The sequence below is a fragment of the Megachile rotundata genome, chromosome 3, assembly GCF_050947335.1.
Source record: "Megachile rotundata isolate GNS110a chromosome 3, iyMegRotu1, whole genome shotgun sequence".
Taxonomy (NCBI): Eukaryota; Metazoa; Arthropoda; class Insecta; order Hymenoptera; family Megachilidae; genus Megachile; species Megachile rotundata.
The window spans coordinates 22,514,022-22,528,939 of NC_134985.1; the positions used below are offsets into that span (position 1 = coordinate 22,514,022).

The 14,918-nt window shown below is 48.0% G+C and overlaps 2 protein-coding genes across 8 annotated transcripts in view; one reads left to right on the forward strand and one right to left on the reverse strand.

Annotated features, from left to right (window-relative positions):
* Positions 1-14,918, forward strand: part of Pdk1 (Phosphoinositide-dependent kinase 1) — a 322,127-nt gene that overhangs the window by 98,024 nt on the left and 209,185 nt on the right. The gene's annotated exons all lie outside the window — the stretch shown is intronic.
* The window catches only part of LOC105664193 (uncharacterized), a 288,268-nt gene that overhangs the window by 85,346 nt on the left and 188,004 nt on the right, over positions 1-14,918 (reverse strand). The window lies entirely within an intron of this gene.

Here is a 14,918-nt window from a genome sequence, read left to right on the forward strand (position 1 = left end):
CGACTAGCGTTAACTAGTCAACGACGAAATAGATTATTGAGCATGAAAGATTCGGAATCGTAATTGATACGAAACGCGTAGGAATAATCACGAGTACGCGATCGGTGTGGTTATGGAGTCGAACATCTTATTATACACTGTCCATAATTTCGAAAGATTTCGTACACCGAAAGAAGGAGCATTATCTCGCAGGCCACAGCGTTCGCAAGGGCATCGTTCCCATCGCTACGCATCAGACTTTAAAAAGGAACAGCACACGCCTGCGTCTGACTACTAAGGGATGGATCCCCTGCCTTTCTTTCCCATACCATCTTCGATCCCTTCTACTTCGACGAAAAACTACGAACTTCCTGCATATTCTCTCTTTTTCTCTTCTCTATTCTCCCCCTTCGTCCTTCGTTAATTTCTTTTTTTCGCTTCTTCATTGGCTTCTCGAGGAATCTCCAAGTGTTCGAGGCACAAGTTGGTCTCGTGTTGACTTCGGTATCGATACCGATCATTACCGGCTTAGTTGAACCCAGCAAACGAGACTAGCCGGTGATGCGATGCGGGCATCATCAATTTGCCTCGGAACTGCTTCTCGGAAGAGAAGATTCTTTCAAAAGAGGAAGACGCAAGAACGTGGAAGTAGAAGTACCTACATCGAGTTACGAAGCATCTCGAGTTACGATACTTCGTCGTGAAACTTCGTAACCGGCGGATATTCGAAGTTACAGAGGTTATGAGAACGTGGAGGGCGTTCTTCAAAGGGTTTCCTGACTTTCAGCCTGGACGAAGATGAAAGCGCCAGTGTTCGAAATAGATCAGCGTTCTGTTATTTGGTTGCGAGTTCGAGTTCAGTTCCTGATTAAAGCAAATATGTAATGTGTTAATACTTTGACTAAAACGTTTGAGGCTGCTGTCGAGTTAGGCGAAGCTTAAACCGATCTAGACAGAGTATCGATACGTATACGGTAAATTCTCGTTACATCGACTTTACAAGAGTTTTCACGCGACCCGAGCGCTACTAGAGTCACACGGATAGTATCGTCGACGAGTCGCGTGTCAACGAGACAGTTATACGATGCCGCGTCGTATGTACATCTGTTCTTTGTATGACTTAGTTTTTAAATCGCAACGCTTCGTATAATCTATCGTTATATCGCCGCGCGTTGCATGACCATTACACTGCCGTGGTTCGTAATTACGAAATCGCTGGAATATCGCGAACAGGACTGAACAGATTCAGCCAGATACGCGGAGACTTTCAACGTAACCTGATATATCACCGATGCATTTCTCGATACGACGAAAGAGAGGGAAAGGAGAAAGATGAAGATGCGCTTCGAAGCACAATGGTCGTCAGTGATAGAAACGGGTCTCTTGTTGGTTCTCTTTGTCCGAGCATCAAATAAACCGTCCCGACGCCAATATCTATGCCTGCCACTTAGTCGAGAGATGGCTCTTCCCCTTGCTTTGATTCCTTCTCTTCTTCGCTAACGATGTCCCCGTCGCGTAATGTTCCTTTGACATGCTCCTTAGGTATATTAGGAGCCTTTTAGAAAACGCTCCCAAGAGAAGATCCTTTAGCGGCACGCCATCAGACGTGTCACACCTCAAAGGTGTCTGGCTCGCGGTCCTCGCAAAGAAGTTAAGTGATTAAATCAATTTGCTTCCACGTGCTGGTGTTCGACTTGTACCGGAAAATACGAGCACGTCTTTACTTTCGACGCATTGTTGTCTGCATTCTTTTCACAACAATGAAGACAACAGTCTTCAATTTTAAGTTGAAACTCGTCTGTCTCTTTTATAATTACAATTTTGTCTCGTCCGCGGAAAAATAAATAGTACGAAATCTATAGTTGGTAAAATTTTAAGAAAGTATGCTCGAAAATCTCGAATCGCATCGTGTTCGACGTTGGTTCCTAACAAACGTTCGTAACGAACGTTAGCGAGATTTTTTTGCCACGCTTAAGGGGACAAGAACTTAATAACATTTTCTACGTGATCCCGAGGTAATTGCAAGGTGTCCAAACGAAGGAAGTCATTTTCCAGGAAGGTTCACCGAGCCTCCGGACGATCATCCGGTGTCCCTGTATTGCCTCCGTGTCCGGCACGCTGCTTCTCTTCTTCATTTCCATAGAACGGAGACCTTGGTCAACGTTGCCGAAAGAGGAACGAGTATACGTCGCTGTCTTTTTTTCCCGCGGTTTGCTCTCGGATTCCACTGGTAGCGCCAGACCAATAAATATCCTTAATTTCGGTCGATGTGAAGCATATTCCGAGAATTCGTGGTCAGAACCTGGGGGTCTCGACCGATCCTGTTGGACAAAGAACGCGATCTGTGAGGCCCTCGCGCGTTTCTTCGATGCCGGCGGGAAAAAAGAGGATGCGTCACGGTCGTGGATAGAGCTTGCCGAATTCGAGAAGACGATCGTTGAGGGACACGTGGCACCGTATAAAATGTCGTAGCGGTTTTCTTATTCTTCGAAAAACTACGTAGTAGCGATCGAACGTTTGGTCGTGCGACGCGTGGGAATATTAAGAAAAATATGCGGACGATCGAAGTTCTTAAAAATAATTAACGTCGCGCGACAGTGTCGTAAGTTTACAACTTAACGTCGTTTCAGGGAATTGTAAACTATGGCCATAATTTTTGTATCGACCTGTACGATGAAACGAAACGATCGCAGGAGTGAAGCAATGGAGACGTAGTTACGCGAAAGAGAGATCTAGAGAGAGTGACCGAGAAGGAGTAGGGCAAGGAAAGAGTGACTCTATGAGCAGTCAGGTAAGCGACGGGGAAAAAGTTAGCCTGCGACGAGAATAGAGCAGGAACGTATACTACCTAACTAGGCTATCTATTTCTAGCAGCAAACACGGGGCCGCTGTTTCGCCGTTGCGACACGGAGAGAAGGACGATGCTGAACAGACAGACGTAGTAGGTACATGTACGAAGGTCTCTGCCCCGGTGACTCGGTTCGCAGCCACTCGACGACGGAAATAAATCGCTGCTGCGACAACGATCACGAGCCGAAAACCTTCGATTTCGACCGTATTATTATACGGTGCGTCGCAGACGACGTTAACGACCGACGCGTCGTAGCTCGAAACAAAATGACGCACTGCTCGCTCGAGTTATTTACAGTTTTCTCCGGGTTACGTTGCCCGCCTTACCAACTTTTCTTAGGAAAGCGTAGCGTACACTGTGTCCGAGGGTCGAACGATGCTGATCGCGATCATTTTTATTAAAGCGGTATTGTTTTCGCGGTGACGCTGCACGCGCTAAAGTGTCGTTATAAAAGGAAAAAAGAAACAGTATCTGGAAGCCGAAGAAAGGCGGTGACCATCTGTTTATGTTCCGTGGAAATACGAGCGAACAATATCAAAGCAATTCGGTGGAAAATTCTGAAAACGTTTCTCCGTTACGCACAAATCATCAAACGAATTTCCTTGAACTCGTTTCGTAGAAGTTAGTCGGCACCGAAGGCCAGACGGACGTTCGCCTATCCCCATTATGGTCGATAGAGTTCCCGTGCACCCCGAATCCTAATAAAACCCCCATACGCCGCACCGCTCTGCGCCGTTCCACGTCAGTAGAAGACGCGACGAAGAGCCTTTTATTCGCCGAAAATCTTTCCCATGGACGATCGAGTATGTATGAGCAGGCCAACGAACGGACCGAGGAGGGATAACGCTCGTTCGCATTCGTAGTTGCACGTTCAGGGCCGTCTACTAGGCCACTTTTGCCTTCTTTTTAGAGTATCTCCTTTTATCTATTTGGTTATAAATCCGTAAAAAAAAACATTTTCGCGGTATGCATACATTTTTATCAGGTTGTTGAAGTTACGAAAAATGCCATTAAGCGAAATGTCAAATATATTAATGAAAGATAGGGAAAACATGTATATCGGCTGATGCAATTTCGAATAATTCGAGCGTGTCAGTGAACGCGTTAATTCGCGCATCAAAAGTATGAACAAGCAGAGAAAATTGGTGGTAGGGTAGGTGGCAAGGTGACTGGTAACGTGGCGGCGCGGGGCCATCGAAGAACAGAATACGCTCGCGAGTGAAAATCGAGACGCATTACGCCTGGTGGCTGGTGTTTTTGTTCGCTTGAACGGACCTGCGAGCACGCACATCCAGAAGGGGCGTATGCGTCGTGTCCTCGTCCTGTATGCTTGGAAAGTTTTGCATGCGTATTGGTCGGCCGTCTGGCCTCTGACCCTGAGCCTTCTCGGTAAAAGCCGCAGGTCGCTAAAATGGCACCAGACTTCCTTTGAACCGGTGCAGTGTCGTTGGCCCGTCGGTGACAGAAGGTCGCAGGTGACGAGGATCGTGAAACCAGAACCGGTTGTTCGTTCGGAAAGGAACCTGGCTCGTGTCCCTCCCCGTCTTGTCGATCGAGCTTCCTTTCGTACATATCGGCTTCTAAGACTTCCTTCTCGTCCGGTTTGCACGAATTTACCTCGTCGCTGCGCCGCACCCCACCGTTTCTCTTTCATCTCGATACCTCCGTGCTGGGAAACAGACGCGTGCTTGCTTTTTCGTTTTGGGCTTATCGCCGAATACGAGCATTTCTTCCTTCGCTTTATCATGTTTCGACTAAATATTTAGACTAAACAGTTGATTAAGTTTAGTTAAGTTTAAGTTTATAGCGATTTTTGGAGAAGGAAAATATTCGATTTACTAATTTTCGCGAAAATCGCCCGCTGACCCAGTCTGGATAGCCAGGTTCGAGAATACTTCGGTAGGTTCTGTTCCACGTAAAGGCTTCGACCTTCGAGACGTAGCCGTGACACGCCCACCTTCGAGACGTTGTTTTTCGAAACGGCATTTCCGAGAAGCAACGCCTAGCGCATCCGTTGGACGCATTATAAGTATTATGTACGCGATGTTCCGACAAAGTTCAAGGCCACGATTAGACCGAGCCATCGACGTCTAATCGAACCAACGGGTCGTCCTTCCACGTCGATAGCCTCCATCTGTTGTCGAAATTCTTTAGGACGGAACAGAGAATCCCAGACGTTCGAGGATCGGCGCGAACCCTCTAATATCGGAATAGTCCGCTCGTTTCTATAGGATCATCGGTAAATTGCCGGAACCGATTCCTCCGAATTTGATGCCATGACATAGTTGACCAGACTTTACGCGCGCTCGAAGCAGTCTAGTCACCGAATCAATAAGATACCTAGTCTGTACATATTTTATTAAATCTGCTCCTCTTGTGTTACTCGACAAACGATTGGACAAAGACGAACTCGTTTGAACGAATTATAGACCCGCTGGAACGAGCGTGTAACAGGAATCATCGATAGCGTACGATAACAGCATCGGATGTCGAAAGGAGGTGGTAGAAGAGATGCGTCGAGGAGAGGAGAAGCAATCGATGCGACTAAAAGCCCGCTAATCCCACGATCTGGGATCATCCACGATACAGTCTGTCGAGGTTGCATCGTAACAGCCGAACGGCGACGAGTCGCGCACGTGTGAATGACCGACGTGTGACCGCCGCTCGGTGGACGAGTCCAGACCAAAGGTTCGGGATTGCGGTAGGTCTGGAACCCAGGAACGTAATGCAACACTCCGTGGCGGACTTGCACGGCTCGCACGGAGCTGTTGGCCAACCCTGTGGCACGCAACGAACCAACAGGGACGCGCCGCAGAACGACGATCAAGGGCCCAGACAAAAGTGGCCAGATATGCCTTCTTATTTGCTCGACCGCCTTCCATTTTAATGGGGCTATTTATACCTTAATTGAAGTTCCGTTGAAAATTACATGCCAACGTTAACCGTCCAACAAACGAACGAACTTTGCGAAATCTTGTTTGATGTTTCGGGCCGCAGCTACCTAAGAGATTAACGCTGCCTCGGGACATTTTCGCGCATAGGCCAATAAACCTCCTAGTTAAAGGGTCAACATCTGCTTACTTATTGCTCTCGTCGAAACGGACAAAATATTTGCCGTCTTATAAAAAGATATTTACTTCGCGTCATCGTCGAAGATACAAGGAATTATTGGAATTTTAGTACACGGTTGTATAGGGAAAAATTGCGAGGGTCGCGAATTTAGTCGCCAAGCTAATTACCGAATGGTTCGATGCTTGCGAGGAATATTTCGAACCTACCAGCGAAATAACGAAACGAGGTTGTAATCTTTAATAATCCTACTTATTTTTCGCGGTCGGACGAACGTTTTAAAACGCTGGAGCGCCAGTTAGACGGTCAGCCTCCCCCTCTACGGCACCCCTTCCTTTTGCACTCATCCATTTAGTACTCTCGCTCCTTCTCCATCTCTCCCTTATGTCTCGTTCTTCCTCTTCCTGCGATTCTCCGTCCCTCTCTTCCTCTTTCCACCGCTACACCGTTACCCTTCCCTCCCGCACCCAACCCTTTTCCTCATTCGTTCTCCTTCCTTTCTCCGTGGCGGTGGTCTTTTTCCCTCCACCGATCCGTCTCACGTTTCCTTGCCCCGCCGTGGGCGGCCCGACTTGGCGGGAAACCAGACACGTGGTTCTCATGGCGTCCATTCTCGAACAAAGGATTCTCACTCGCGGCGTAGTAAGTACTGTAGTACTACGTGTCCCACGCCAGACGCGCCGCGATTCGTAAGCCGATTCGTAACGACGCGACGCGGCCCTGGACTGAAAAGCGCGGATAACGGTCGTTTCGAAAAACGACGCTTGTTCCACGACCGGTATCTCGGCGTTGTTCGCGGTTATCGATCGTACCGAAGGGCAGGGTTGCGTACGGAACGAACCGCGTTAATGGCTCCCCTATGAATCAGGCATAAGCCGACCGATGTAGTAGAGAATGGGCAAATTGCTGAACCGATGAATGAACTTGAACGTCGGTGCGCGCTATCGAACTGTGGAAATTCTGTACGGTTCGAACTATACACAAGCCCTGCTAACTAAGTACGTGCTTTCTTTTCCTTTCGTTCAACCGACGATCGCAGTAATTACAGCAACGAATTGGGCGTCTCTTTACTCTGCAAAGGTACGTCGGATAATATTGTATCGAAATTTTTGTCTCGGCACTCGAAACACGGGGCAGAAATAACCCGATATCGGTCATGAGAGGGTTAAAAGACTGCGGCGTGCCTGACCGCGTCACTTCCCTTGTACCGTTCCCTTCGACTCGGTATCGCGTACTCGAGTCTTTCTCCTCGCCTGTATCGACGAGGAACGACCAGGCAGAAGGGACGGAAACGCCCGTGTGCCGTCACCGTCGCCGTCACCGTCGCCGTCACCGTCGGATTCGAAACGAGTTCACCGTCTATCGAGTGCCCCTTCTACTACCTCTTTCCCTCTGTCTCTCACGCTTGCTGACTCGCTAGCTCGCTCGCACTTAGCCATAATAGGACGCTTCTGTAGTGGCTATCGTATAGTTGGCTGATTCTTCAAAATCACAACCGGGAAAAATTACTCGCGTGGCTTTTTCATGGGTACGCGAACGTCTGCCGACCTCACGCTCGAAGGAATTTTTAAGATTACTTTTTCCTTCCTCCTTTTTTCAACGAACGAGGGAACGAGCCCCCTCCCATTTTGCTCTTTCAGGCATTCTCGACGAAAGTACGATTCGAATAATATAGACATCTTCGAAAGGAAATAATCGGGGAGGAGTGTTCGGATACGCGAGGCGATCGGTGCGAAACGTGTCCGTAATCGGCGAATCGACGCGACGCGCAATTTCGCGCGTGTTTTGGCAGCGTCGCGGGGCAGCGATCTTGAAAGCTCGTTGCCCCCTCTTCGCCGGTGTCCATTTTTTCGAGAGCAAGGGAGCGATGCACGCACGGATCCGTGGCTTTGTGCCGCCGGTAGGTATCTGCCACGGACTTCATCTACATCGAGAATCCGGCAAAAGTGGTGGGGAGGACGAAGTTCGCGATACACGAGCAAAGCCCTCGGTTCCCCGCCAAGCCTCCCCTTTTCGAGCGGTTTCTGTCTGCCTCTGCGTGCAGGGCCGAGGAAGGGGAACAGAGAGGCAGGGAGGGCCACTACAGACGGCGGACGGAGGGACGATGCTCGCTGGGTTCAAATACCTCCGAGGGGCCGCGCCGCTCCTGGATTCCTACGGGCTAACCTGGAATACTACCGGCCCGGATGACCTCGTGCCAACGCCACGACCGATGCCAAAGGTCGTTCTCGTTCGCTTTCTACGTAATTTCGCATAATCGACCCGTATTCGTTTTTTCGATCGTTCCATCTGCGCTCGCCCCATCGACCAACACCTCCCGCGTTTACGATACGCATTCATCCACCGCGGAAAAAACCGAACGGCTGTTCTCGCGCAAATGTCTGCAAGTTCGACTAATTTTGCCCGACAACATTACCAATCCATAACACTGCTCGTACATTCCGTTTCGCTCGAGAGGAAATTGATCGTTTGAAATTTGTCGAAAGCGGGGAGCAAAAAGATTCGGCGCGAACGTTGAAACGTCGCGAATCAGGGACGAAGAATCGGAGGGAAGAGGAAAGGATGAACGGGCGTTGAAATCGCAACGCAAGCAAGAGGAACGTTAGGTCGGATTAGCCCTAAAGCGAAGTGGAACGATCGAACGGTTCCAAGTCTTTGTTTGCCCTCGGCCCCGGAGCCGACTGGTGAAAAAACGCGTCTAGACGCGAGTTCGCGCTGTACGACCGTTTGGGGTTTATCCTGATCCGTCGAACCGCGGGACCGTTTGCTCTCTGTTTCGTGCCAACTACAGTCAGTGAATGGCAACTACATTCTTGCCGGTTTACCAACACGCTCGACTTCTGGACGGGGTGTTTTATCGTTCCTCGTGGTATGCCGTTTTTTTTGTCGCGCCGTCGAACACGCGATACCGCCAACATTTTTACCTCAAATACCACTCTCCTCTTTTCTCCCCCGCTAATGCTTTACGATACAAAGCAGTACGTTCCTGGATCAACGAATAGGAAATTGTTACGAAACCATCTACGTTACCCTGTTCTTCGCCGAGACCGCACAATTTTCGCTCGATATTTTCCAAGCAACGCGAAAGATCGGTAGAAGCCAATATAGAAATTGATAACCAGATACGTTGTCGTTCATCGAGAATATTCTCCTTTTAAAATATACCGCTCTCGCGTGTCTTAACGAAATCGAGTTAAATCTCGACACAAGGAGATTCGATTAAGGACATCGATATTCGAGGACAATCTTCGGTCACGGTGTTCGCAAAGGAAACATCTTATCCGAAAGGCCAGAATTTCGAAAACTCCCGCTGATCTTCAAATATTTACGTTTAATTTTTTCAGCGGGTGATCGCCGTTCGGTTTCCACTAATATATTCATAGGTTTCGCGGTAGCTAGATAGGACGGTTGAGTACCTCGTTCCCGCCAAAGCGGGATTCTTCTGGCCGGTTGTTGGCCCTCATTGTTTCCCGCCACGGTGCGCGCGCACACGGCGTTCCATTCTCCTCAAAATCCCCACCAGATTGTCCCAGTTGGCGTCTCCCCCTCCGATTGGTTGTCTCTTTCATCGACGACGGTCCGTTTCCCCTCGCCGGACTTCCCCACCAGCGTCAAACGGGGCAACAAACTTCCGACTGCGCGTAGGGCTTTCTTCGGGGACCTTGGACCCGATCGCGTATGCGTGCGTATCCCTTGACCGCATGCAGACAGCCGCAGGTGTAGCTCGTTGAAAATTTACGCGAGCGTGGGTTGTCGACGCGGCATCGACGATCCACGATTTTGTCACTCGAATGCCTACGTCCACCTCGAATCGCTCTACTTTCGATCGTTCGTTTTTTTCCTTCTCTTTCAGGGAGAACACGAAGACGGAAATACCCTTATTCGAAAAATAATAGAGTTACTAGTCGTAAATCGTCTTTCAAATGACCCAGTTGAGGACTTTTTTCGTCACGGGTAATTTTCGGTTATGGTTCTATTGACTGACAATGATTAATCGCCATAAAGGGGCAAGTTCGTCGCTTGGAGCATATTTTTTCTCGAATATGGATCGAAGGGACAGAAATCGAGGAAGACGGATGAGCGAAATTAGCGTGTCGTAGAAGCGAAACAATGTTCGAAGCTGCCATGGCGCTTCAACATTTTGTACGTTTCTTGCGTCTTTCGAAATCGTCGAAGGAAAGACTTTCGTTACGCTCGACTTCTAATGAACGGTGCTCGTTACGGTGTAAACGAGCGATCGTGGCAGTAAATAAAAAAGATGCCCATTCTATCGTCGAGTGCGACGACGTAATTTAATATCGTAGTAATTAAAACGATCGACCTTGTGATTCATCGGGAACGACGACCCCGATGACATCGCCGCGTTCGTGTTGGTCGATGGAGTAACGCGCGCGCAAACTTCTTTTTGAATGAGCTGGCTCGTATTTCGAGTACGCATGCACGAGCTGTGAGAAAGGCTCGTAGCAACGAGTGCACGGACGAGGAAGGTTGCAGAAGAAGGAACGCGTGCGTGCGAACGAACGAAGGCGCGATGCAACGCAGCTTGCGATGCGGCGCGCCGCGCCGGCAGGAACAAAACCGGGCCTGGAGCGGATACGAAAAACAAGGACAAAAGGGGGTTAACTCGAGAGGTGGTTAGAGACGGAAGATCCCTAATATCGATGGCGGTGTTCAGTCAAAGGCCCGTTTCATTCACCGGCTAAACGAGAAGACCTACCTTGCGTTCCCTTTCGTTTCAAGGCCAAACGCGAGCGTGCCCCTTCGCCTATAAATCTACGAAATGCCTCGACAAACGGTCTAGCGTCATCTTCTTTTCAACCACTCGACCCTTTTTTCTCCTCGTCTCTCCCATCTTCTTTCGACCACCGTGTATCATTTCGAATCATCTGGTTCGTCGAAGAATTTTAATTAGGCGCTTCGTAATGTTTCGGGCCTCGCTTCGAGCCACCCTGCTCGGCTCGTTTTTCGTACTAGAAGATGCTAGGTGAACGGTCGCATCGTTTACCGTAAAATGCCTGTTCTTTCTTCGAGGTGATGGATGGAGTGCCGGAAATAGAAATAAGGATATTATTATTTCCCTTAGGTGGTCGAAGAGGGTGAAGGTGGAAAGCGTCATCGACGAGAAAGGCTATCGTTTGTTCGTTACTTTAATCACCGAATCGTCTCGAAGGCACGGTCCACGTCCTCGGCTCCTTGTCCGTAATCCTCTTCAGCGACGAGTATCCCGACTGAACAGCCATCGTCGTCCAATTTTCGCCGACGACCATTAGGTTCCTGCTGCTTGCTCTGCAGCTTGCTCGTTCGTCAAGGTCCGCAGTCCCGTGCCGTTCCACGGCAATAAGAAATGAAGCGAGCCTCGAACAGCATTATAACGAGCTTCACGATGTCGCGCACGTATCGTCTCTCACCCTACCGGCTCGGGAACGACCTTCTGGCCCGATCGTTCGTCTCTTGCCGTTTCATCGTTGAAACTCTTGTTTTCTCTCGCTCTTTGTCACCCTTCTTTAGGGTCTCGCGTTTTAAAAACTTACAGCGCGTTCTCCTCTTTTCCCGGCGCTGCCTCCTCCTCCTTCGCGACCCTTCCACCGACGCGCGACAACGAGCCTGGAAAGCGAAAGAAAAAGCACGGCCGAGGGTCAGCGACGCAAAAGGGGCGAACTTGCCGACGAAAAATTAAACTTGCGACGCGTACCATCCATCCATCTACCCTCGGTGCCGAGTTAACGCAACATTATGTACTCGTTACGGTTGTCCGAAGTTAATGTCGGCGCAACGTGCCACTCCGTTCTCGAGGAATTGCTTTTTTAACGACCTGTAAACCACTCTTGGCTGACGAGTAAAATTGCTATCGCGCCCTTCCGATACATGCTCCTAAAAAATCAAAATGTCCGACGATTAAATCGATAACGACACTCGATAATCGGGGGTCGTTCGTGACCCCCTTGTTTTCCTCCTGATCTCGATTTATCCCATTAACTCCCAAAGCATCGAACGATATTATTTTTAAAATAGTAATTCGCATATTTTCTATCGTAGTATATTAAAAGGGTACATTTTGCACGAGTAACGATGGCGTAGTTCGTAATGTTGAACACAGTAACATCGACAGCAAGCGTTCGGAGGAATGAACTTTATGATCTGTAAGCACTCGGGTCTTGTAATTCACTCAACGTTCATTGACACGTTTTCTTAGCTGGATCAACGACCTACTGATTTCTGCGCTTCCAACTTATACGTATTGGACGCGCAATAATATTCCTAGCGATAAATTGCGAGATTAAATACCGGTATCAGCAATGACAACGTAGTAATTATCGTAAAACGAAAAGTATCGATTAAAGAAGACTTTCTTCGCTTTTTTGTCTTTCGACCATTCCGACCATTTTCGATTAAATGACAAGTTCATAAACAGGTTATAATCTTTTAAAGCCAATTATCCTCCGTTACGTGCCCATTTCTTTGACAATAAAAATGGAAACGAGAACCAGTAATTTAAGTTGACCCGAATTATTACTACGCAATTTTAGACGGTTATCGACAATTAATTTTTAATAAATAATTTATTGTTTCGAATTTAACGAACATCGACAATTATGTACAATGCTAAACGAATTATCGAAAAAGATTTTTGACGAATCCATAAAACGAGAAAGTAGTATTCGCTTAAAACTCGGTGTCTGACAACGTGCGATCCGTATCCCCTTACTATTTAGTTACGTATGCACCGCCCGATCGTATCTCGCTACTCTTACCGCGCGAAGGATTCTTAATTTCAACGAGCTACAATACATTGTTTGCCTTAAATTAAGTAGCTACCGAATAACGGATCATGTTCAAGCGTACGATTCTATGCAAAAATGTTTGGTGTTTCGTAAAAATCATAAATCACGCAGATGTAACAGATACGCGGCGGATACATTTCAAGCCATCGGATAACCGTCGTATTATCTATTACGGGTAGTTTGAATTTTACGACGAATTACGTGGTTACGCGACTCGATCGGATCTGCACGGCGAAACCATTCGGTTCCACGTGGTCCAGGTAACCGTAACCGTGTCACTTTTTTCTCTTATCGCTGGCAATTAATCGACTCAAGATTAAATTCCTCCGCATTGTTTCCTCCAGCTACCGAGGCGGTAATTAGACGGTGAGCAACGAGGCAACGATATCCGTTGCCGGTCGTACATCACGTAATCACCGTGCGTTTGACACTTATTACTGTAGGTTCGCGAACACGTTTCACGATAAAGTTCACGAATAAACCGTCGAACGTGTATTCCACGAAACGTGTTTAGTACTCGCGGCGGCTTCGACTCTTTCGATCTACCTTTTCTTTTTTCGCCGATAACGCGAGAATACGGTAATCGAAATCCTACAGAATACTTTGCACCTGGCTCGTTACAGGATTCCGGCGTAATCGCGTCAAGTTCTGTAGCCCCTGGGGCCTCTTACATTGTAATTTGCTCGGTGTAAACGAAATTTTACGTAATTACCCGACAGAAGCTTCGTTCCGACCCCGCTTCTTCTTTCGCAACGAGGAAAGCAAACTTCTTGCCGGGCTTAATAATCCAAAGTTTCGACCGGGCGTTAAGTAATTTGTTAAAACAGAGGTAACGAAGACGAAGACGCGTTAATTAGTGGCCATGTTGTATACGATTCTTACGCACTGTGCTTGCCAGAACTTGATACTTTCTTCCCATCGAATTACACGGTAATTAAACGTCGTTGTCGGTCGCTTGGATCCTTGAATGTCGAAGATTCGACATTTCGGAATTTTCTAATCTTGCCAGTTTGAAAACTTTGATTTTTGATCGTATAACTTTCCTTCTTTTGGTACGTAACATGCTTCGTTACAAGTATCAAAGATCCATTTCGAAAGCTGTTGTATATGTGCGATGTCGGAAAGGTTCTAAATACCGAGGCGTCCTCTCTTTTCCAGCGAGACTTCAAAGATGGCTGAAAAACAGAGTAATCGAATCGACATCCGCACATTTTCTGACTCGTAGACGAGATGCATACGTGAGTCGAAGAGAGGGTGGACAAGAAATAAGGAAGGGACGGTTGGCTGTTCGAGCTAAGGGGATCTAACGTCGGTCTGTCAAGCTGCAGCCGGCTGGAAGGAGTGAGAGAGAGGTTAGAAAGACGAAGAGAAGGTCGAGGTGGTGGGCGTAGGGGTTGCGAGACTGAACTAGGAACGGTCGTACAGGGGTGTGAGGGGGTGGTTGGCTGGAAAAGCCGCGGGCTCTGCTGGCGTGTGCACGACGGATACGTGCCTGGACTCCATTACAGCCTGGAACCACTCTTTTCTTCCGATAAAAATGAAAAAAACTGTTCTTCTCATACCGCCGCATCGGCCATCGTATCGGTAACTGCTTCGAGAACCGAGTCTATCATTCCCCCACCTCCACCCTCTTCGCCCCTCGACCCTCATCTCGGCGACTAGCCCTTTCTTCCTCTTCCTCCTCTTCTTCTTCACTGTCGTGGCCACCCTTGAACCTAGCTCCTCGAGATACACTCCCGTCCATAAGTCATGGAACATTTTACCATTATTATACACTCTCCTGTCTAACTTACGTTACGGATTTATATTTCACGCCGTACCGATCGACGTCGGCCAACCAGAATGATAAGTTTAAATTCTAATAACTAGGTATAACTAGGATATAGTCGAAATCGGTAAGCGTTCCATATCCTCTGGACAGGGGTGTACGTTTATCGTGTCTCTGTAATAGATCGACCTCGCTGTCGCGCGGTTACGCGTCTTTTGCTCTTCCTTTCGACTCTTTCTCTGTCATTTCCTCTTCCTTCGTTGTCCTTCGTTTCTCGTTCGCGCCTAATTCTTGTCTTCTGTCTAATGCTCGTGTCCGATATTCCCCTAATTTTCGATGTTTTAATACCAGAATCGAAAGCCGTCGAAGAGTAGTAAAATATCGAAATCTATCAGTCTTATTCGATACGTCGACTCGTTTCTCGGAGCTACGAGGATTTCCGTTTCTTTTTTATTTCCATCGTTATTAA